The sequence below is a fragment of the Callorhinus ursinus genome, unplaced genomic scaffold (genome assembly GCF_003265705.2).
Source record: "Callorhinus ursinus isolate GAN/ISIS: 27379988/994484 unplaced genomic scaffold, GSC_fseal_2.0 scaffold66, whole genome shotgun sequence".
NCBI lineage: Eukaryota > Metazoa > Chordata > Mammalia > Carnivora > Otariidae > Callorhinus > Callorhinus ursinus.
In genome coordinates this window covers 1403612-1428160 of record NW_027397128.1, presented here as the reverse complement: position 1 = coordinate 1428160, position 24549 = coordinate 1403612, and the positions used below count along the sequence as shown (strand labels likewise).

The 24549-nt window shown below is 37.2% G+C and overlaps 1 protein-coding gene and 1 pseudogene across 2 annotated transcripts in view; both read right to left on the bottom strand.

The window, feature by feature from the left end:
* The window catches only part of ZC3H12B (zinc finger CCCH-type containing 12B), a 551234-nt gene that overhangs the window by 341995 nt on the left and 184690 nt on the right, over positions 1–24549 (bottom strand). The window lies entirely within an intron of this gene.
* On the bottom strand, positions 7086–7600 carry LOC112815961 (ATP synthase peripheral stalk subunit d, mitochondrial pseudogene; annotated as a pseudogene).

Sequence of the window (24549 nt, the reverse complement as noted above, 5' to 3'; positions counted from 1 at the left end):
CAAAGAACTCCCCTCAAAATCAACAAAAACATTGGTCAACACCATGAAATATCATAGTGAAACTTGCAAAATACAAAGATAAAGAGAAAATTCTGAAAGGAGCTCGGAAGAAAAAGTCTTTAACCTACAAGGGTAGATACATAAGGCTGACAGCACGCTGGCCCACAGAAATCTGGCAGGACAGAAAGAAGTGGCATGATATATTCGATATGCTAAATGGGAAAAATATGCAGTCAAGAATACTTTATCTACCAAAGCTGTCATTCAGAATAGAAAGAGAGTTAGAGTTTCCAAGAAAAACAGAAACTAAAGGAGTTCCTGAACACTAATCCAGCCCTGCAAGAAATATGAAAAGCAAGCCCTTTGAGCAGAAAGAGAGCCAAGAATAATGAAGACCAGAAAGGAGCAGAGAAAATCTCCAGGAACAGTGACTTTACAGGTAATAAAATGGCACTAAATTCGTATCTTTCAAGAATTACTCTGAATGTAAATGAACTAAAAGCTCCAATCAAAAGACATAAGGTACAAAAATGAATTAAAAAAAAACAAGAATGATTGATATGTTGCTGACAAAAGACTCACTTTAGACCCAAACACACCTCCAGATTGCAATTGAGGGGGTGGAAAACAATTTATCATGCAAAAGGACATCAAAAGAAGTCTGGAGTAGCCAGCCATCCTTAAATCAAATAAACTAGATTTTAAACCAGACTATAATAAGAGATGAAGAATGACACTATATCATAATAAAAGCGGCTGTGCCACAAGAAGGTCTAACAATTGTAAATATTTATGCCCACAACTAGGGAGCACCCAAATATATACATCGATTAATAACAAATTTAAATAAACTCATGGGTAATAATAGAATAATAGCAGGGGACTTTATGATTCCACTCATAGCAATGGACAGATCATCTAAGCAGATCAACAAGGAAAAGGGGGCTTTGAATGACACACTAGACTAATGGATTTAACAGTTATATTCAGAACATTTCATCCAAAACAGCAGAATACACATTCTTTTTGACTGAACATTGAACATTCTCCAGAATACATCACATACTGGGTCACAAATCAGGACTCAACTGGTATAAAAGGATTAAGATCCATTAAATGCCTATTTTCAGACCATGATAATATGAAACTTGAAATCAACCACAAGAAAAAAATTCAGGAAGACCACAAATACATGGAAGTGAAAGGACATCTTACTAAAAATGAATGGGTCAAACAGGAAATTAAAGAAGAATTTAAAAAAATACATGGAAGAAAATGAAAACACAATAGTTCAAAACTTACAGGATGCAGCAAAACAGTCCTAAGGGAAGTATATAGCAATACAGGTCTTCCTCAAGAAGCAAGAAAAGTCTCAAATAACCTAACCTTACATCTAAAGGAGCTGGACAAAGAACAGCAAATAAAGCCTAAATCCAGCAGGAGAAGAGAAATAATAAAGATCAGAACAAAAATCATGATATAGAAATTTTAAAAAATACTAGAACAGATCAAAGAAACTAGGCGCTGTTTTTTTTTTTTAAAGAATTAACAAGATTGAGAAATGCCCATCCAGACTTAACAAAAAGAAAAGGGAAAGGATCCAAATAAATACAATCATGAATGAAAGAGGAGAGATAACAACAAACACCACAGAAACACAAACAGTTCTAAGAGAATATTATGAATAATTATACACCAACAAATTAAGCAATCTGGAAGAAATGGATGCATTCCTAGAAACATAAAAACTACCAAAATTGAAACAGGAAGAAACAGAAAACCTGAGCAGACCCAAAACTAGCAAAGAAATTGAATCAGTAATCAAAAATCTCCCAACAAACAAGAATCCAAGGCCAGATGGCCTCCCAGCAGAATTCTACCAAACATTTAAAGAAGAACTAATACCTATTCTTCTGAAGCTGTTTCAAAAAATAGAAATGGAAGGAAAACTTCCAAACTCATTCTATGAGGCCAAAATTATCTTGATCCCAAAACTAGACAAAGACCACACTAATGAGGAAAATTACAGACCAATATTCCTGATGAACATGGATGCAAAAATTCTCACCAAGGTACTGACAATTAGGATCCAATAGTACATTACAAGCTTTATTCACCACGACCAAGTGGGATTTATTCCTGGGTTGCAGGAGTGGTTCAACAAACACAAATCCAACAATATGATATACCACATTAATAAAAGAAATAAGAACCATATGTGATATGATCCTCTCAAGAATGCAGAAAAAGCATTTGACAAAATACAGCTTCCTTTCTGGATAAAAACCTCTACAAAGTAGGGATAGAGTGAACATACCTCAATATTGTAAGGGCTATATATGAAAGACCCACAGTGAATATCATCCTCAATGAGGAAAAACAGATCTTTCCCTCTATGGTCAGGAACGTAACAAAGATGTCCACTCTCACCACTGTTGTTCAACATAGTACTGGAAATCCTAGCTGCAGCAATCAGACAACAAAAAGAAATAAAAGGCATCCATGTGAGCAAAGAAGTCAAACTTTCACTCTTTGCAGATGACACGACACTCTATGTAGAAAACCTGAAAAAATCCACCAAAAAATTGTTAGAACTGATACAAGAATTTGTAATGTTGTGTTGAATTACTATATTGTACACCTAAAACTAATATAAAACTGTATGTTAACGAACTGTAATTAAAATATAAACATAAAAAATTTTAAAAAAGGAAATAGAATGTACTTTCCAGGGGTGGGACAAGAGGGGAATGCAAAGTTATTGTTTAAGGAGTATAGAGTTTCAGTTTCACAAGATGGAAAGAGCTAAGAAAGAGGATGTTGGTGGTAGTTGCACAGCGTTATGAGTGTATTTAATATCACTCATCTGTACACGTAGAGATGGTTAAGATGATAATTTTCATGTTATGTGTATTGTACCACAATTAACAAATTGAAAAAAAACACACAACATAACTATTAGCAAAAATTTAAGTGTACAATACAGTATTGTTAATTCTAAGCACAACTGTATAATTGTATAATAGATCTCTGGAAATTTTTCATCTTACATAACTGAAACCCATTGAACAGCATCTCCCCACTTCCTCCTCCACCCAGACAATTCTATTTTCTGCTCTGATGAATTTGACTACTTTAGATACCTATATAAGTGGAATCATGTAGCATTTGTCCTTTTGTGACTGGCTTATTTCACGTAGGGTAATATCCTCAAAGTTATCCATGTTGTAGCATATGACAGGATTTCTGCCTTATTTATGATTAATATTCTATTGTATGTATAACACATCGTCTTTATCCATTTATGTGTCAATAAACATTTAGGTTATTTCCACCTCTTGTTTCTTGTTAATAAAACTACAATAAACACAAGAGTGCAGATATCTCTTTAAAATCCCAACTTAGATACTTTTGTACAAATAACCAGATTGCTGCATTATATAGTAATTCTACTTTTATTTTGGGAGGAATCTCCATGTTGTTCTCTATAGCAGATGCATCATTTTACATTACAACCAGGAATGCACAGGCTTCCAATTTCTCCATATCCTCACCAACACTTGTTATTTTCTGTTTTCTGTTTTTGTTTTTTAAATAATGGCCATCCTGACAGATGTAAGGTGATACCTCCTTGTGGTTTTCATTTGCACTTCCCTTTTAATGATGTTCAACATCTTTTTTACATATCTGTGTTCCATTTATATATCTTCTTTGTAAAAAAATGTGTATTTAAGCCTTTTAGCTATATTTTAATGGGGTTGTTATTTCTTTTCTGTTAAGTTTAGGAGTTCCATATGTATTTTAGATATTAATCCCTTTTCAGATATATGATTTAGAAATATTCTTTCACATGTGATAAGTTGCCTTTGCACTTTTTCGATTGTTTTCAATGTTGTGGAGATAGATGTTTTTTTGTTTTAAGTTGACCCACATATATTTTTGCTTTTGTTCCCTGTGCTTTTGGTGTCATATGCAAAAAAATCATTGACAAGATCAATGTTTTTATGGGTCCAAGATTTGTGTCCTCCCAAAATTCACATGTTGGTACTCTAAACCCCAGTGTGATGGTATTTGAAAGTTTTTCCTTTGAGACATAACTAAGTTTAGATTAGGTCATAAAAGTAGGACTCTAATGATGGGATTAGTGCCCTTATAAGAAGAGGAAAACAGAGATATCAGATCTCCCTCTCTCTCTCCTCTTCCTGCCCCACTCCTTTGTCTCTCCACACACAGGCACTGAGAATAGCTATGTGAACACACAGTAAAAAGGCAGCCATCTGTAAGCCAGGAAGAACTGAGTCTCCCAGCACCTTGGTTTTGGAGTTCCCGGCCTCCAAAACTGAAAAATATATTTGTTTAAGCCACTAGCCTATGGTATTTTATTATAGCACAAATAAAAACCTGGAATTGGCTATGGAACTGTGTAATGGGTAGAAGCTGGAAGAATTTGGGAACTGTATACTAGAAAAAACCAAGATAGCTATTTACAGAATGCTGAAGGAAATTCTGGGGTGGGTTTAGAAAGAAAAGAGTAGAATTGGTTAGAAAGCCTACATCTTCCTAGAGAAAAATTATATAATCTTAAACAGAATATTAGTAGAAGTATGGATGGTAAGGCTACTCAGATAATGTCTCAGGATAAAATAAGAAACAATAAAGAAAAAGCAATACTTGCTATAAATTATCAAGGAAATTGGCTAAATTGTGTTCATGTTCTAGTATGTCTAGAAGGTAAAACGTATGAGCAATAAAATTGCTTATTTAGCTGAAGAGATTTATATGCAAAGTGTTGAAAAAAACAGCAAAGTTCCTCCTGACTGTCATAGTAAAATGACATAAGGGGAGTTAATTGAAGAAGAAAATGTTCAGCAAAAAATAACCAGAAGTAAAGATGTGGTAAATTCTAAATCTGCCCCTATTGCAAAAAATGAGGAAGGTATTTGGAAGAGAACACCAATATTTTGGTTAACCATTTGACAAATTAGTGTGGCTGTGAACCCCAGATATAATAAGTCACATCAATAGAAACAAGGAATAGAGATGGGATTATACCAGAAAAGATACTGGTATCAGTTTGAAGTAAAGGTGACAGAGATAATGAATGTAATTAGGAAAGTTGTCAAACTTCTTAGATCCTAAAAGACCAGACCAAAGACCTATTAGACTATAAATGTGCTATTCAAGATAAGGGAAAAATGACCCCAGTGGCAATTCAGAAATCATCAGGGATCCTTCCTCAGTCTCAAAGTGTGTATTGTGTGTGCGTGCATGCACAATTACCTTGGTTTCAACAGGGCAGGTGGGATCTTCCAAAAACCTCAGAATGTAGAACCACCTGGCAGACACAATGGGTGTGGGATGCCCAGAAAATCCTGGTGGGCTGCAAAAACCTCCCAGAAAAAAAAAAAAACATGGGGGAAAGGCACAGTCTCCAACCTAGTGTGTCCAGAAGGCTTAGACAACACCCTCAGGGGTCTGGAAGGCAGAACATCAAAACAAAGAGAATAATTATACATGAGCCTGAAGATCTCATGAAATTTGACTTGCTAAATTTTAGACTTTTTTGTGACCCCTTTCTTTCCTCTTTTTTTCCCTTTTTGGAAGAAGAATGTCTATCTTATGCCCATCCCACCATTGTATTTTGGAAGCACATTACTTATGTGGTTTCACAGGTACACAGATTGAGGGGAATTTTTTCCTCAGGATGAATGTTATCTCCAATCTCACCAATACCTGATTTAGATGATATTTCAATGACAAGGAAAAAAGCAGTGAGGGAAACAAGCCATAAGTGACTCTTAACAATAGAGAATAAACTGAGGGTTGATGGAGGGAGATGGGGAGAGGATGGACTAGATGGGTGATTGGTATTAAAGAGGGCACTTGTGATGAGCACTGGGTATTGTATGTAAGTGATGAATCACTGAATTCTACTCCAGAAACCAATACTGCAATGTATGTTAACTAACAAAATTTAAGTAAAAAATGATTTAGATTTGGTACTAGAACAAATTAGGACTTTGGGTGTTGTTGGGATGAAATGACTATACTCTGCATATAAGAAGAACATGAATTTTGAATTTTAGGTGGCCAGGAGCAGAATGTTATGGGCTGAATATTGTGGCCCCCAAATTCATATGTGGAAGCCCTAACCTCAATGTGATGATAGTTACATAGAGATGGGACCTTTGGGAGGTAATTAGTTTTCAATTAGGTCATAAGATTGGAAAATCTCATGATTGGATTAGTGCCCCTAAATACAGAACACAGAGAAAGAGCTCTTTCTTTCTCCACATGCATGCATGGAGGAAAGGCCAAATGATCATACAGCTAGAAGGCAGCTGTCTACACATCAGGAAGCAAGACTTTGCTAGATACTAAATCTGTTCATCCCTTGATCTTAAACTTCCCAGCCTCTGGAACTATAAATATAAGCAACCCACTTTATGGTATTTGGTTAGAGTAGCATGAGCTAAGATTAATTTCATAAAACATTTCCCTGTTTTCTTCTAAGAGTTATACAGTTTCAAGTTTTATGTTTAAGTCTTTAATCTGTTTTGACTTGACTTTGTGTATAGTGTAAGATAAGGGTCCAATTTCATTCTTTTGCATGTAGCTATCCAGTTTTTCTAACATAAGTTGTTGAAGACAAAGTCCTTTCTCTATTGTATATTCTGACACCCTTGTAGAATATCAGTTGAATCTTTATGTATGAGTGTATTTCTGGGCTCTCTATTATGTTCCATAAGTCTGCATATCTATCTTTAACCCCGTATCTAAAAACCGGTGTATGAGGCCTTGAGGATCGCTGTTTCTTAACATTGTTGTCCTTTATGATTTCATACACATTTTAGGATTATTTTTCTATTTCTGTAAAAAAAATGCCATTGAAATTTTGACACAGATTGAATTGAATCTTTATACCACTTTTAGTATGGACATATTAAGAATATTAAGTCTTCCAATCTGTAAACATAAGGTGTATTTCCATTTATTTATGTCTTCATTCTTTTCATCAACGTTTTGTAGTTTTTTTAAACATATTATTTTTAATGTCCAGCATTTATAATATGAGGGCCAGAGCTTTCTCTCCAACTCAAGTTTATAAATTCTCGATTGGCTTGTGAGGCCAATAGGGATACTTCTTCTTGTCTAATTTGGTTTCTGGGAAGACTTCATTCAGGTCCTCAATGGTCATCTGATCAAATGGAATTATGTTCCTCATCTTCTCCAGCTCTTTTTCATATTCCTCAATCCTGGCCTTTGAAAGAGACAAAAACTCAGCACAAATTTTCACATCTTCTTCTTCTTCAGCATCCACCTGAACAGTATATTTATCCTCTGGCACAGGAACCTTCAGGGCATTAAACTTCTCAAAGTCATCTACCAAACCAGCCTTTGCCACATTGACCTTGTAGTAAGACCAGTTGATAGCAGGTGGTTTCTCAGGGAGAGTAGACAACCTGGAGGTAAGTGTCTCATTCCAGGATTTCAGGGAGTTAGCAATGGCTTTCTGGTTTTGGCGTATGATCTCCCCAAAAGCTACCCAGTCAGTGGTTTTTAGAGCAAGTTTTTGCCCAGCCATCTTGAGATCCTTCACCAACCCCGGTGGCCCAGAGTCCACAGCAGCAAGGAACGGCAACATTTTGTAGTTTTTAATACAAGTCTTTCACCTCCTTGGTTAAGTTTTTCTTTTCCCTAAATCCTTATTCTTCTTCTTAAGGACTAATTTTTGTAGAGCAGTTTTCAGTTCAGAGAAAAATTGAAGGGGAGGCACAGAAATTTCCCATATAGCCCTTGCCCCCAATCATGCAGTCTCCCCCATCATCAACATCACTCAACAGAAAGCTACATTTTACCAAGAATGAACATACATTAAAACATCATAATTATGACATAGCATAATTGTGACACAATACAATCACTTAGTTTTCACTTAGTTCACTCTTGGTGTGATAGATTTTATGGGTTTGGACAAATGTATAATGGCATTATCCATCATTATAATATTATACAGAGTATTTTCACTGACCTAAATATTCTCTGTGCTTTTCCCATTCATCTCCTTCCCCTCACCAGCAACCATTGATCTTTTTATTTTCTCCTTAGCCTGTTAGCCATCTGTATGTCTTTTTTGGAAAAAATGTCTATTCAGATCCCTGACCATTTCTAAATTAAATTTTTGTTATTGAGTTGTATGAGTTCTTTATATATTTTGTATATCAAAAACTTATTGGATAAATAATTTGAAACTATCTTCTCCATCTCAGTGGGCTGCCTTTCATTTTGTAGGGTAGCTCTATTTTTAATGTCTTGAGGAAACTCCATACTGTTTTCCAGAGTGGGTGTACCAGCTTGCATTCCTATCAACAGTGTAATAGGGTTCCCCTTTCTCCACATACTCACCAACACTTGGTGTAAGGTGTTATCTCATTGTGGTTTTGATTACTATTTCCCTGATGGCTAGTGATGTTGAACATTTTTTCATATGTCTTCTTTGGAGAAATGTCTGTTCATGTCTTCTGTCCATTTTTTTTTACTTGATTATTTGTTTTTTGGATGTTGAGTTTGGTAAATTCTTTATAGATCTTGGATACCAACCCTTTATCTGTAATGTAATTTGCAAATATCTTGATTTTAAATGTTGAACCATCTTTGCATTACAGAGATAAATTCCATTTACTTATAGTGAAAAATTGTTTTAATGTACAATCCAACATTCAACTTGCTAATATATTGTTGATGATTTTTGCATCTATATTCATGAGATACTGGTTTGTAATTTTCTGTTCTGGTAACTTCTTTGTCTTATTTCATTATTAGGGTAATGCTGGCCTCAAAATGAGTTAGGAAGTATTCTTTCTGTTTCTATCCTCTGAAAGACAGACTGCAGAGAATTGCTATAATTTCTTCCTTAAATGTTTGGTAGTCTTTTATTATTTTTGATGCTATTGTAAATGAGATTACTTCTTAAATTTGTTTTTGGATTCTTTGTTGTTATTGTATATAAATGCAACCAGTATTTGTATGTTGATTTTGTATCCTGCAATGTTACTTTGTTTGTTTATTAATTCTAACTCTCTCTCTCTCCCCCTGTGTGTGTGTGTGTGTGCATGTGTGTGTGTGTGTAAAATCTTCAGGGTTTTCTATATATAAGACCAGACCATCTGAAAACAGAGATCATTTTACTTCTTTTCTATTGTAGACATTTCTTTTGTTTGTTTTTGTTTCTTTGATTTTTTTGTCTGGTTGCTCTTGCTAAAACATTGAATATCATGTTGAATGAAAGTCTTCCTGATCATAGAGAAAATTTTTTAGTCTTCACTATTGAGTATGATGTTGGCCATGGGCGTTTCATCTATGGAATTTATAATTTTGAAATAGTTTATTCTATTCCTAGATTTATTGAGTTTTTTTAAGATTTCTTTATTTATTTTAGGGAGGTGGGGAGGGGCAGGCGGGGAGAGAGAGAGAGAATCTCAAGCAGACTTCCTGCTGAGCATGGAGCCCAATGCAGGACTTGATTACACAACCCTGAGATCATGACCTGAGCACAAACTACAATGAGACACCACCTCACAGCTGTAAGAATGGCTAAAAACCAAAACACAAGAAACAAGTGTTGGTATGCATGTGGAGAAAATGGAACCCTCTTGCACTATTGGTGGGAATGCAAAATGGTGCAGCCACTGTGGAAAACAGCATGTAGGTTCCTCAAGAAGTTAAGAACTACCCTATGATACAGTAATCATACTAATGGTTATTTACCCTAGAAATACAAAACACAAATTCAGAGGGATACATTCACACCTATATGTATAGTAGCTTTATTTAAAATAGCCAAATTATGGAAGCAGCCTGTGTGTCCATCAATAGATAAATGGAGAAAGAAGTGATCTACCATCTATCTATCTATCATGATCTATCTATCTATCATCTATCATCTATCTATTCAAAAGGAATGAAATCTTGCCATTTACAATGACATGGATCAAGCTAGAGTATAATCCTATTTGAAATAAGTCAGTTGGAGTCAGACAACTTATGCAACTGAGCCACTCAGGTGACCCAATTGTTGAGTATTTTTATCATAAAAGAATGTTAAATTTTGTCAAATAATACTTCTGCAGATATTCACATTATCATGCAATTTATTTTGTTTTATTTTATTTTATTTTATTTTATTTTATTTTATTAATTCCAGCATACTTAACATACAGTGTTATATTCTTTTCAGGTATACAACATAGGGATTCAATAATTCCATACATCACCCAGTGCTTGTCACAAAAAATGCCTTCCTTAATTTCCATCAAATATTTCACCCATTCCCTCACCCACCCCTCTCAGGTAACCATCAGTTTGTTCTAAATAGATAAGAGTATGTTTCTTGGCTTGTCTCTGTCTTTTTTGCATTTCCTCATTTCTTTTGTTTCTTACATTCTATATATGAGTGAAATCATATGGTATTTGTCTGACTCCGAATGACTTATTTCAAATAGGATTATACTCTCTAGCTTGATCCACGTCATTGTAAATGGCAAGATTTCATTCCTTTTGAATGGATAGATGATAGATGATAGATAGATAGATGATAGATACATAGATGATAGATCACTTCTTTCTCCATTTATCTATTGATGGACACACAGGCTGTTTCCATAATTTGGCTATTTTAAATAATGCTACTATACATATAGGTGTGAATGTAACCCTCTGAATTAGTGTTTTGTATTTCTAGGGTAAATAACCATTAGTATGATTACTGTATCATAGGGTAGTTCTTAACTTCTTGAGGAACCTATACTCTGTTTTCCACAGTGGCTGCACCATTTTGCATTCCCACCAATAGTGCAAGACGGTTCCATTTTCTCCACATGCATACCAACACTTGTTTCTTGTGTTTTGGTTTTTAGCCATTCTTACAGCTGTGAGGTGGTATCTCATTGTAGTTTTCATTTGCAATTCCCTGATGATGAGTGATATTGAGCATCTTTTCATGTGTCTGTTGGCCATCTGTATGTCTCCTTTCATGAAATATCTGTTCATTTCTTCTACTCATTTTTAATTGGATTTTTTGGGTGATATTGAGTTATATAAGTTCTTTAAATATTTTGGATACTAACCCTTTATCAGATGTCTCATCTGCAAATATCTTCTCCCATTTAGTAGGTTGCCTTTTATTTTTGTTGATTGTTTCCTTTACTGTAAAGAAGCATTTTATTTTGATATAGTCCAAATAGTTTCCTTTTGCTTTTATTTCCCTTGCTTCAGGAGCCATATCTAGAAAAATGTTGCTACAGTCAATGTCAGAGATATTTCTGCCTGTGTTCTCCTCTAGGATTTTGATGGATTCCTATCTCACATTTAGATCTTTAATCAATTATGAGTTTATTTTTGTTTGGAGTGTAAGAAAGTGATCCAGTTTCATTCTTTGGCATGTAGCTGACTAGTTTTCCTGACACCATTTTTGAAGAGACTGTCTTTTTCCCATAGGATATTATTTCCTGCTTTGCCAAAGACTAACCATATAATTGGGTATTTATTTCTCTGGTTTCTATTCTGTTTTGTTGATCTAATGTGTCTGTTTTTGTGCCAGTACCATACTGTTTTGATTACTAAGGCTTTGTCATATAGCTTGAAGTCTGGAATTGTGATACTTCCAGCTTTGTTTTTCTTTTTCAAAGTTACTTTGGCAGTTCAGGTATTTGTGGTTCCATACAAGTTTTAGGATTGTTTGTTCTTGCTCTGTGAAAAAAAGCTGTTGGTATTTTGATAGGGATTTCATTCAATCTATAAATTGCTTCAGGTAGTGAACACATTTTGACAATATTTGTTCTTACCCATGAGCATGGAATATCTTTCTGTTTCTTTGTGCAATCTCCAATTTCTTTCATCATTGTTTTATAGTTTTCAGAGTACATGTCTTATACCTATTTGGTTAGGCTTAGTCCTGGTTAGTTTTTAGTGCAACTCTAAATGGAAATGTTTTAATTTCTCTTTCTGCTTCTTCATTATAGGTGTATGGAAATGCAACAGATTTCTATATGGTCATTTTGTATACTGCAAATTTACTGAATTCATTTAACTGTTCTAGTATTTTGTTGGTGGAGTATTAAAGTTTTTCTCTACAGAATATCTTGTCATCAGCAAACACCAAAAGTTTTACTTCTTTCTTACAATTTGGATGCCTCTTATTTCTTTTTCTTGTCTGACTGCTGTGGCTAATACTTCCACTACTGTGTTAAATAAAAGTGGTGAGGGTGGACATCCTTGATCTGTTCCTGACCTTAGGGGGAATGCTCTCAGTTTTTCTCCATTAAATGATCTTCGCTGTGGTTTCTTCATATATGGCCTTTATTATGTTGAGGTATGTTCCCTCTAAACTTATGATGTTGATAGCTCTTATCATGAATGGGTGTTGCCCTTTGTGAACATGTTTTTTCTGCGTCTATTGAAATGATCATTTGGTTTTTATCCTTTCTCTTACTAATGTGATGTATCACGTTGATTCATTTGTGTAATCAATTGTATCAACCTTGCATCTAGGGAATAAATCCCACATGATCGTGGTATTTTTTTTAATGCATTGAGTTTGTACTTGTACATTTTATTTAATGAATTCAATTTGTTAGTAATTTGTTGAGGATTTTTTGCATTTATATTCATCAGAGATATTGGCCTGTAGTTGTCTTTTGTTTCTGGTATCTTTATCTGGTTTTAATATCAAGGTGAGACTGGCCTCAAAGCATTACTTGGCCTCATAGCAAAACCTTGGCAGTTTTCCTTCCTTATATATTTTTTAGAACAGTTTGAGAAAAATAGTTATTAACTCTTCTTAAAATGTTTGGTGGAAATTCACCTGAGGAGCCATCTAGTCCTGGACCTTTGTTCATTGGGAGTTTTGTAAGTACTGACACAATCCCCTTGCTAATAAATAATCTATTTAAATACTCTTTTCTTCCTGCTTCAGTTTTGGTAGAATATATGATTATAGAAATGTATCAAGTTCTTTTTAAAAAATATTTAATTTATTTATTTATTTGAGAGAGCAAGCACGAGTGGGGTGAGGGGCAGAAGGAGAAGCAGACTCCCTGCTGAGCAGGGAGCCTGATGTGGGGCTCTATCCCAGGACTCTGGGATCATGAGCTAAGCTGAAGGCAGGCGTTTAATTTACTGAGTCACCCAGGTGCCCCTAGAATTTATCAATTTCTTCTAGGTTGTCCAATTTCTTGACATATAGATTTTCATAATATTCTCTTACAATTGTTTGTATTTCAGTGGTGTTGGTTATCTCTGGTCCTTCATGTGTAGTTTTATATGTATCCTTTCTCTTTGTTTTTGATGAGTGTGACTAGAGGGTTATGAATTTTGTTTATCTTTTCAATCAACCATTCCATGGTTTTGTTGATTTTTTTGTTGGTTTATATATCATTTATTTCTGCTCTGATCTTTATTATTTCCTTACTTCTTTTGGTTTGAGGTTTTATGTCCCTTTTTCTAGTTTTTTTAGGTATAAAGTTGGGGGGGTTGTTTTGTTCTGTTTCATTTAGATATATCTTGCTCATTGAGTTAGGCCTGTATTGCTATATACTTCTCAATTACAGGTGCTTTTGCTGCATCCTAAAGGTATTGAACAATTGAGTTTTAATTTTGATTTATTTCCAGGTAATTTTTTTATTTCTTTGATTTCAAGATTGACTAATGAATAGTTTAATACCATATCATTTAACCTGAATGTGTTTGTTGTCTTTCCAGAGGTTTTCTTTGGTTGACTTCTGGTTTCATAGTATTGAGGTTAGAAAAGAAGCTTATTATGACTTTGGTTTTTGTTGTTTTTGTTGTTCTTTTTTTTTAATTTGCTGAGACTTATACTGTGGCCCCATGTTCAATCTATTCTGGAGAATGATCCATCTGCATCTGAAAAGAATGTATATTCTGCTGTGTTGGGATGGAATGTTCTGAATATATCTGTTAAATCTACCTGATCCATAATGTCATCAAAGCATTGTTTCCTTGATTTTTTCATTGGTTGATCTGTCCACTGAGGTAAGTGGGGTGTTAAAATCCCTTACTATTATATTATTATCGATTAGTTCCTTTGTTTTTTATTAGCAGTTTTATGTGTTATTGTGCTCCCATATTGGGTACATAAATAATTACAATTGTTATGTATTCTTGTTGGATTGTCCCCTTTGTTATTATATAGTGTCCTTCTTTGTCTCTTGTTACAGTCTTTGATTTAAAACCCATTCTGTGGGGGAGGGGCAAGATGGCAGCCGAGTAGGGGACCTCGTTTCATCTGGTCCCTGGAATTTAGCTGGATATCTATCAAACCATTCTGAATACACACGAATTCAGCCTGAGATGTAAGAAAATATATCTGGAACTCTACAAGCAGAAAAATAACTACTTTTTGCAAGCTAGGAAATCTGGAATCCTGAATCTTTGGGGAAAATACCAGAAGATAAATGGAGGGGGGAGGGAGCCTCCAAAAACCGGCCACCAGAAAGTGATATAACACCAGAGTACAAAATTGGGACCCTTAGAAATCTGCTCCAGTGAGAGATATCCCTTTCTGAAAAGGGCACAGGGGATGTATAAGGCAAAATTCTAGGTGGATCATTGTGGTCTCAGGATCCCAGGAGACTCGGAAAGAATGGGAGAGCCAGAACTGATAGAATGCCCAAGCAGTGGAGCGGGGAGACTGGTTATGGTCAGTGAACCCAGAAGGGACTCCCAGCTCTGGTCACCATAAACCATGAGTCAGACTGGCTGGGAGACCACTCTTTGCCTGAGCACCCAGAAAAGGACTAGAAGGTGCAGGCTGTTTAAGATCTCAGGGGAAAAACGATAATTGGGCAACAGCTCTCAGGGTGGCAGCGACCCCAAGAAGGACATTAGGGCGGCACCCACCTGTGACCTAGGAACAGTGGAACCCGGCTTGCATGCGATCACACAACCACTCATGGTTGCAAAGACATAAAGTGCAAAAACGTTCCTGGGCCACTGGAACTCCTCCTGGGAGAGTGCAAGTGGGCACAAACTGTGGGATTTGGCAGTTTGGTGTGCACACAAAGGCTGTGCCCACGACTGGGCAACAGCTTTCAGGGCAGTGTGGCCCCTGAAAGGACACATGGATGGCACCCAGCCATAACCTGGGATCGGTGGAATAGGGTGCATGACTGAGCCCAGGGCTGCTCACAATTGCAAAGGCACAAAATACAGAGATGCCCACAGGTCCTGGTGGGAGAGTTGCAGTGGGCCTGAATAGCACGAGTCTGTGGAGTTTGGTACACACAGAAGTGGAGGTCCTTTGACCTAGGGGGTTTATTGAAGAAAAGGGATCACGACCCTGTGGCTCTGGGCCAGAGATCCCTGAATGGCCATATTTGCTCTGACACTCTAAAGAGGCATGGAAACCTGCCAGGGAACAAAAACCACACAAACAGCTCACATTAAGTCCATCCCCCTGACAAGGGATGGGTCAACTCCACCTAGGCAAAGACCCCTGAGAAGCTGACCATCTGGCCCCTCCCCCAAAAGACAGACTGGAAGAACAGGAGAATGACAAGCTTAATTCCCACAAGACTTAAAACTCAAGCACCAGGGGAAAACAGTATATTGAGCTCCAGGTATTCCCTCCTGACTCGTTTATACTTCAGGATAAAATTTTACATTTTTTCTTTGTTTCTTTTTTTTTTTTTACCCAGTTCCCATTTCAAATAGAGTCTTATTTCCTGACTGTTTTTAAGTCACTTTTTAACTTATATTTTTTCATATCTATATTTTATAGATTTATGTCTATTTATGTCCGTTTTTCACTCTGTTCAATTTTATGTTGATATATATGTAAGTTCTGATTTCTATGCAATTTTGGGATAGAGTGTTTTCTAACACACAGACAGAAAATCAATCAGGAACAGGCAGATCACCCTGCTTTGTCCACCCTGAGAGATTATAGTCTTTCTCCCTCCAACCTTTTATTATTGGTTTGGATCATCATGGCTTTGTTTACATATCTGTGGTAGCTTCTGACACTTCAGATTTCTCCAAGGGTACATTTTGCTTGGGTCATGGTTGATATTTTGGACACTGCACATTTGCTCAACTGTCCTTCAGCAGAATGACTAGGAGGAGGAATTCACAACAAAGAAAAGAACCAGAGGCAATGTCCTCTGTCACAGAAATATGGATATGGATCTAAGCAAAATATCAAAGAATTCAGGATAGCAATTATAAAGCTAATAGGTAGGCTTGAAAAAATCATACATGACAATACACAATCTCTAAGGGCAGAAATGAGATCTAATCAGGCCGATTGGTGTATGTGCTTGACTGAGGAACCAATGGGGTGAAGCTACCATCTGTGGGATTATGACCGAATGTCTCTAAGTCAGAATCCCGCCCAGGCGGAATGATACGGCAGTGCTGTGAAGCCTGGTTGGCCTCGGATAGCTCGTCCCCCACCATCCGCACTGGCAGGCCACTGCACCCGTGCCCCCCATGGGGTGGCATGCCCCACCTTGCATCAAGACAGGGGTCCGGTGTGGAGAGCCCCTCCTCCTGGGAAACAGGGTGCAGCTGGAAAGGGGGCCACCCCCTCGCTCCTCACACAATGCAAATTCATGGGGAACCTTGTGCTAAACCATTCATAGATGACCTTCCTTTGGGTCAGGGTTTCGTATGTAGCAGAGCAGCTGCTCCCTATGATCTATTGAAAGTCAGCCCTCAACACAAAGGTTTGTAAATTCATTTTTTTTAAAAAATGAAAAATAAAAAAAATCAGGTCAAACTTAAAAATGTTATGAATGAGATGCAGTCTAAATTGGATGCTCTAATATCTAGGTTCAATGAGGCAGAAGAGAGAATAAGTGATCTAGAAGACAGGCTGATGGAAAAGAAAGAAATTGAAGAAAAGAGAGAAAAAAAACTCATAGCACATCAGGAGAGACTTAGAAAATTTAATGATATGTTAAAAAGAACCAATATCAGGATCATCAGGATCCAAGATGGGGTAGAGAGAGAGAGAAGGCTAAAAGGTATATTTGAACAAATATTAGCTGAGCACTTCCCTAATCTGGGGAAAGAAACAAGCATTCATGTCCAAAAAGCAGAGAGGAGTCCCCCCAAAATAAAAAAAAATAGATAAACAACCCCACATATAATAGTGAAGCTTGCAAATCTTAGAGCAAAGGAAGCTACATTGAGAGCAGCTAGGGGGAAGAGATTTCTTACTTACAGAGGGAGGAACATGAAAATAACATCAGACCTAGCCACAGAAACCTGGCAGGTCAGAAAGGGCTGGAAAGATATATTCAGGGTATTAAATGAGAAGAACATGCAGGCAAGAATACTTTATCCAGCAAAGCTATATTCAGAATGGAAGGAGAGATAAAGAGCTTCCAGGACAAACAGAAATTAAAAGAATTTGTGATCACTAAACTAGTCCTGCAAGAAATAATAAAGGGGATCTTGTAAGCAAAGAGAGCCCATGATTAAAATAGACCAGAAAGTAACAGAGACAATCTGCAGAAACAGAGACTTTACAGGTAATACAATGGCACTGAATTCATATCTTTCAATAATTATTCTAAGTGTAAATGGGCTGAATGCTCCAATAAAATGACACAGGGTATCAGATTGGATAAAAAAGCAGGGCCCATCCATATGCTGTTTACAAGAGACACATTTTGAACCTGAAGACACCTCCAGATTGAAAGTGAAGGGATGCAGAACCATTTACCATGCTAATGGACTTTTTAAAATTTTTTTTTACCATGCTAATGGACTTTTTAAAAAGCTGGGGTAGCAATCCTCATATCAACCAAATTAGATTTTAAACCATAGAGTGTAAAAAGAGATGTAGAGGGACACTATATCATGCTTAAAGGATCTATCCAACAAGGAAATCTAACAATTGTAAATATGAATACTCCCAAAGAGAGAGCAGCCAATTATATAAACCAATTAATAACCAAAGTAAAGAAACATCTTGATAATAATACATTAATAGTAGGAGACTTCAACACTCCACTCAAAGCAATGGACAGATCATCTAAGTAAAAGGTCAACAAAGAAACAAGGGTTTTGAATGACACATTGGACCAGATGGAATTCAGAAACATACAGAACATTCCACCCAAAAACAACAGAATACACATTCTTCTCAAGTGCACATGGAAATTTATCCAAAATGGATACCATACTGGGTCACAAATCAGGACTTATGATACCAAAATATTGAGATTATTCCTTGAATATTTTCAGACAACAATACTTTGAAACTGGAATGCAATCACAAGAAGATCTTTAGAAGGAACTCAAATACCTGGAGGTTAAAAACCATATTACTAGGGTGCCTGGGTGGCTCAGTTGGTTAAGCGACTGCCTTCGGCTCAGGTCATGATCCCAGGGTCCTGGGATCGAGTCCCGCATCGGGCTCCCTGCTCAGCGGGGAGTCTGCTTCTCCCTCTGACCCTCTTCCCTCTCATGCTCTCTATCTCTCATTCTCTCTCTCTCAAATAAATAAATAAAATCTTTAAAAAAAATAAAAAATAAAAACCATATTACTAAAGAATGAATGGGTCAACCAAGAAATTAAAGAAGAACTTAAATAGCTCATTGAAACTAATAAGAATGAAAACAAATCAGTTCAAAACCTACGTGACACTGCAAAGTTGGTCCTAGGAGGGAAGTATATAGCAGTCTGAACCTCTCCCAAAAAATTAGAAAAATCCCAAATGCACAAGTTAACCTTACACCTAAAGAACTTGGAGAAAGAACAGCAAATAAAGCCTAAACCAAGGAGGAGAATAGAAATAATAAAGATCAGAGCAGAAATTAATGAAATAGGAACCAGAAAATCAATGGAACAAATCAATGAAACTAGAAGCTGGTTCTTTGAAAGAATTAATAAGATCAATATACCTCTGGCCAGACTTATCCAAAAGAAAAGGTAAAAGACCAAAATTAATAAAATCATGAAAGAAAGGGGAGAGATCACAACTGATACCAAAGAAATAGAAAAAATGGTTAGAAATTATTTCCAGCAAGTATATGCCAACAAATAAGGCAATCTGGAAGAAATGGATGCATTCCTGGAAACTTATAAACTACCAAGACTGAAAGAGGAAGAAACAGAAAATATGAACAAACCAGCAAGGAAATTGAAGCAGTAATCAAAAACCTCCTGAGAAAGATGGAGAAGGAGTAGGGGACCTTATTCCAACCAGTCCCTGGAATTGAGCTGGATATCTACCAGACCACGCTGAACACCCATGAACTCAGCCTGAGATGTAAAAAGATACATCTGGATCTCTCCAAACAGAATATTGCAAGTGGTTGGTTTTGAGGTATGAAGCAGGGAGCCATGATTCTGCAGGTACATATGCAAAGATAAATCAAAAAGGGAGGGAGGGGTGGTGATCCTACACCTTGGGTGAATGATAGCCTCCCGCACTGGGGACAGGGCACAGACTCGCAGAACGTAGCAGACCGGAAAGGACTTTAGGGCAGCCTCCCGACTGACACCTGGAGCGGCGCGGCCATGCGGGCGACCTGGGGCAACTGGCGGTTTTAGAAGCACAAAGGGCAGAGACATGTCCCCATGCCCCGACCTAGAGGCAAGGACTGGGAGCCCTGGTGAGGGGTGCACAACCCAGGACACTGCAGTTTATAGCAGCACAGACAGAAACGGAGAGAGTGTGGCCTGCAGAACTCACTGAAGAACAGACTGTGATCTATCTGCTCTGAGGCAGAGAGTTGAAAAAGATATTTTCTGCTCTGACTCTCGGAACGGGTGTGGAAAGCCACCAGGGAAAGCTGCCAGAGAACAAAAGCCCCCCAAAACCGGTTTCCACTGAGCCCATCACCCCCCCACAGGGGCAGGGCAACTCTGCCCAAAGAGGGTTGCCTAAGTAACAGTACGGCAGGCCCCTCCCCAAGAAGACAGGCTGGAGAACAAGAGGTCAAAACCCTAAGGTCCCTATAAAACAGGTGTATCTTGCTTGGGTTGTGGTCAATAATTTGGACTCTGTACATTTCCTCAACCACCCCTCACCAGAATGTCTAGGATGATGAACCCCCAAAATAAGAAAGACTCAGAGACTGTGATTTCTGCCACAGATTTACAAATGGATACAGACATAACCAAGATATCAGAAATGGAATTCAAGGTAGCAGTTGTGAAGACAATAGCTAGAATGGAGAAATCGATTAATGGCAACATAGACTCTCTAAGGGCAGAAATGAAAGCTGAAGTGGCAGAACTAAAACTGCTATCAATGAGATCCAATCTAATCTAAATACTTTAACAGCTAGGGTAAATGAGGTAAAAGAAATTAGTGACAAAGAAAACAAATTGATAGAAAAGAAGGATAAAGAGGAGGCCAGGGAGAAACAACTAAAATCCATGAAAACAGAATCAGAGAAATAAGTGACACCATGAAACATTTCAAAGTCAAAATTATTGGGATCCCTGAGAGGCTGGAGAAAGAGAGAGTACTAGAAGATATATTTGAGCAAATCGTAGCTGAAAAATCCCTAATCTGGGGAATGAAAAAAAAATTCGTGTCTTAGAGGCTGAGAGGACCCCTCCCAAGATCAAGGAAAACAGGCCAACACGCCGGCATGTAATAGTAAAACTCGCAAATCTTAGAACAAAGGAAAACATTTTAAGGACAGTTAGGGGAAAGAGATTCCTTACATACAGAGGGAGGAACATGAGAGTAACATCAGACCTATCCACAGAGACCTGGCAAGCCAGAAAGGCCTGGCAAGACATATTCAGTGTACTAAAGGAGAAGAACATAAAGCCAAGAATATTTTATCCAGCAAGGCTCTCATTTAGAATAGATGGAGAGATGCAGAACTTCTAAGATTGGTAGAAACTGAAAGAATATGGGACCACTAAGCCAGCCCTGCAAGAAATATTAAAGGGGGTTCTATAAAAGGAGAAAGACCCCAAGAGTTATATACAACAGAAACTTGCAGAGACAATCTATAGAAACAAGGACTTAACAGGCAACATGATGACAATTAATTCATATCTTTCAATAATCACTCTCAAAGTGAATGGTCTAAATGCTCCCATAAAACGGCACAGGGTTCCAGATTGGATAAAAAACAGGACCCATCCATATGCTGTCTACAAGAGACTCATTTTGAACCTAAAGACACATCCAGACTGAAAGTGAAGGGATGGAGATCTATCTTCCATGCCAATGGACCTCAAAAGAAAGCTGGGGTAACAATTCTCATATCAGACAAATTAGATTTTAAGCTAAAGGCTATAGTTAGAGACACAGAAGGACACTATATCATTCTTAAAGGGGCTATCCAACAAGAAGATCTAACAATTGTAAATATCTACGCCCCCAACATGGGAGCAGCCATCTACATACGCCAGCTGTTAACAAAATAAAGACTCATATTGATAATAATATATTAATTGTAGGAGACCTCAATACTCTACTCTCAGCAATAGACAGATCATCTAGGCAGAAAATCAACAAGGAAACAAGAGCTTTGAATGACACACTGGACCAGATGGACATCGTAGATATATACAGAACATTCCACACTAAAACAACAGAATACTCATTCTTCTCGAGCGCACATGGAACTTTCTCCAGAATAGACCACATACTGGGTTACAAATCAGGTCTCAACCAATACCAAAAGATTGAGATTATTCCCTGCATATTCTCAGACCATAATGTTTTAAAACTGGAACTTAATCACAAGAAAAAATTTGGCAGAAATTCAAAAACTTGGAAGCTAAAGACCACTCTGTTCAAGAATGTTTGGGTCAACCAGGAAATCTAAGAAGAACCTAAACAATTCATGGAAATCAATGAGAACGAAAACACCTTGGCCCAAAACCAATGGGATACTGCAAAGGCGGTCCTAAGGGGGTAATATATAGACATTCAAGCATCACTCAAAAAATAGAGAAATCCCAAATTCACCAACTAACTCTACGCCTTAAAGAACTAGAGAAAAAGCAACAAACGATGTCTAAGCTATGCATTAGAAGAGAAATAATTAAGATTAGAGCAGAGATCAATGAATTAGAATCCAGAAACACAGCATATCAGACCAACGAAACTAAAAGCTGGTTCTCTAAAAGAATTAAAAAGATCGGGGCACCTGGCTGGCTCAGTCATTAAGTGTCTGCCTTTGGCTCAGGTCATGATCCCAGGGTCCTGGATAGAGCCCTGCTTCAGGCTCCCTGCTCTGCGGGAAGCCTGCTTCTCCCTCTCCCACTCCCCCTGCTTGTGTTCCCTCTCTTGCTGTGTCTCTCTCTGTCAAATAAATAAAATCTTTAAAAAAAAGAATTAATAAGATCGATAAACCACTGGCCAGACTTATCCAATAGAAAAGAGAAAGGACCCAAATTAATAAAATTATGACTGAAAGGAGAGATATCACAACTAACAACAAGGAAATTGAAACAACTATTAGAAATTATTATCAACAACTATATGCCAATAAATTAAGCAATCTGGAAGAAGTCGATGCCTTCCTGGAAACCTATAAACTCCTAAGACTGAAACAGGAAGAAATTGACAACCTGAATAGACCAATTACTAGATAGAAGCAGTGATCAAAAACCTCCCAAAAAACAGGAGTCCAGGGCCTGATGGATTCTCTGGGGAATTCTACCAAACATTATTAAAAGAAGAAATAATACTTATTCTCCTGAAGCTGTTTCCAAAAGTAGAAACAGAAGGAAAGCTTCCAGACTCATTCTATGAGGCCAGCATTACCTTAATCACAAAAATCAGGCAAAGACCCCATTACAAAGGGGAATTTCAGACTGATATCCCTGATGAATATGGACTCCAAAATTCCCAATAAAATCTTAGCTAATAGGATCCAACAATACACTAAAAGGATCATGCACCATGACCAAGTGGGATTTATCCCTGGGATTCAAGAGTGGTTCAACATTCACAAAGCAATCAATGTGATAGAACACATTAATAAGAGGAGAGAGAAGAACCATATGGTCCTCTCAATTGATGCAGCAAAAGCATTTGAAAAATTTCAGCATCCTTTCTGGATTAAAACTCTTCAGAGTATAGGGATAGAGGGAACATTCCTCAAGTTCATAAAATCCATCTATGAAAAACACACAGCGAAAATCATCCTCAATGGGGAAAAGCTGAGAGCCTTTCCCTTAAGATCAGGAACACGACAAGGACGCCCACTCTCACCACTATTGTTCAACAGAGTACTAGAAGTCCTGGCAACAGCAATCAGGCAACAAAAAGAAATAAAATGTATTCAAATTGGCAAAGAAGAAGTCAAATTCTCTCTTCACAGATGAAATGATACTTTACGTGGAAAATCCAAAAGACTCCATCCCCAAATTACTAGAACTCATACAGCAATTCAGTAATGTGGCAAGATGCAAAATCTATGCACAGAAATCTGTTGCTTTCTTATAAACTGACAATGCAAGTGTAGAAAGAGAAATTAGGGGAATGAGTCCACTTACAATAGCACCAAAAACCACAAGATAGCTCGAAATAAACGTAACCAAAGAGGTAAAGGATCTATACTCTAGGAACCACAAAACACTCATGAAAGAAATTGAAGAAGACACAAAAAGATGGAAAAACATTCCATGCTCATGGATCGGAAGAATAAACATTGTTAAAATGTCTATGCTGCCCAGAGTAATCTATACCTTCAATGCCATCCCGATCAAAATTCCAATGGCTTTTCCAAAGTGCTGGAATAAATAATCCTAAAACTTGTAAATTGACCTAAATTGACCCTAATTTGCCAAGGAAATGTTGAAAAAGAAAAACAAAGCTGAGGGCATCACATTGCCTGATTTCAAGTTATATTACAAAGCAGTGATCACCAAAATAGCATGGTACTAGCACAAAAACAGACATATAGACCAAAGGAACAGAATGGAGAGCCCAGATATGGACCCTCAACTCTATGTTCAAATAATCTTTGACAAAGCAGGGGAAAATATGCAGTGGAAAAAGACAGTCTCTTCAATAAATGGTGCTGGGAAAATTGGACAGCCACATGCAGAAGAATGAAACTTGACCATTCTCTAACACCATACACAGAAATAAACTCTAAATGGATGAAAGACCTCAGTGTGAGGCAGGAATCCATCAAAGTCCTAGAGGAGAACCTAGGCAGTAACCTCTTGGACATCGGCCACAGCACCTTCTTTCAAGATACATCTCCAAAGACTAGTGAAACAAAAGCAAAATGAATTTTTGGGACTTCATCAAGATAAAGAGCTTCTGCACTGCGAAGGAAACAGTCAAGAAAACAGAGAGAAGATATTTGCAAATGACACTACAGAGAAAGCACTGATTTCCAAGATGTATAAAGAACTTCTCAAACTCAACACCCAAAAAACAAATAATCAAGTCAAAACATGGGCAGAAGACATAAACAGACACTTTTCAAAAGAAGACATACAAATGCTTAACAGACACATGAAAAAATATTCATCATCATTAGCCATCAGGGAAATTCAAATCTAAACCATATTGAGATACTACCTTA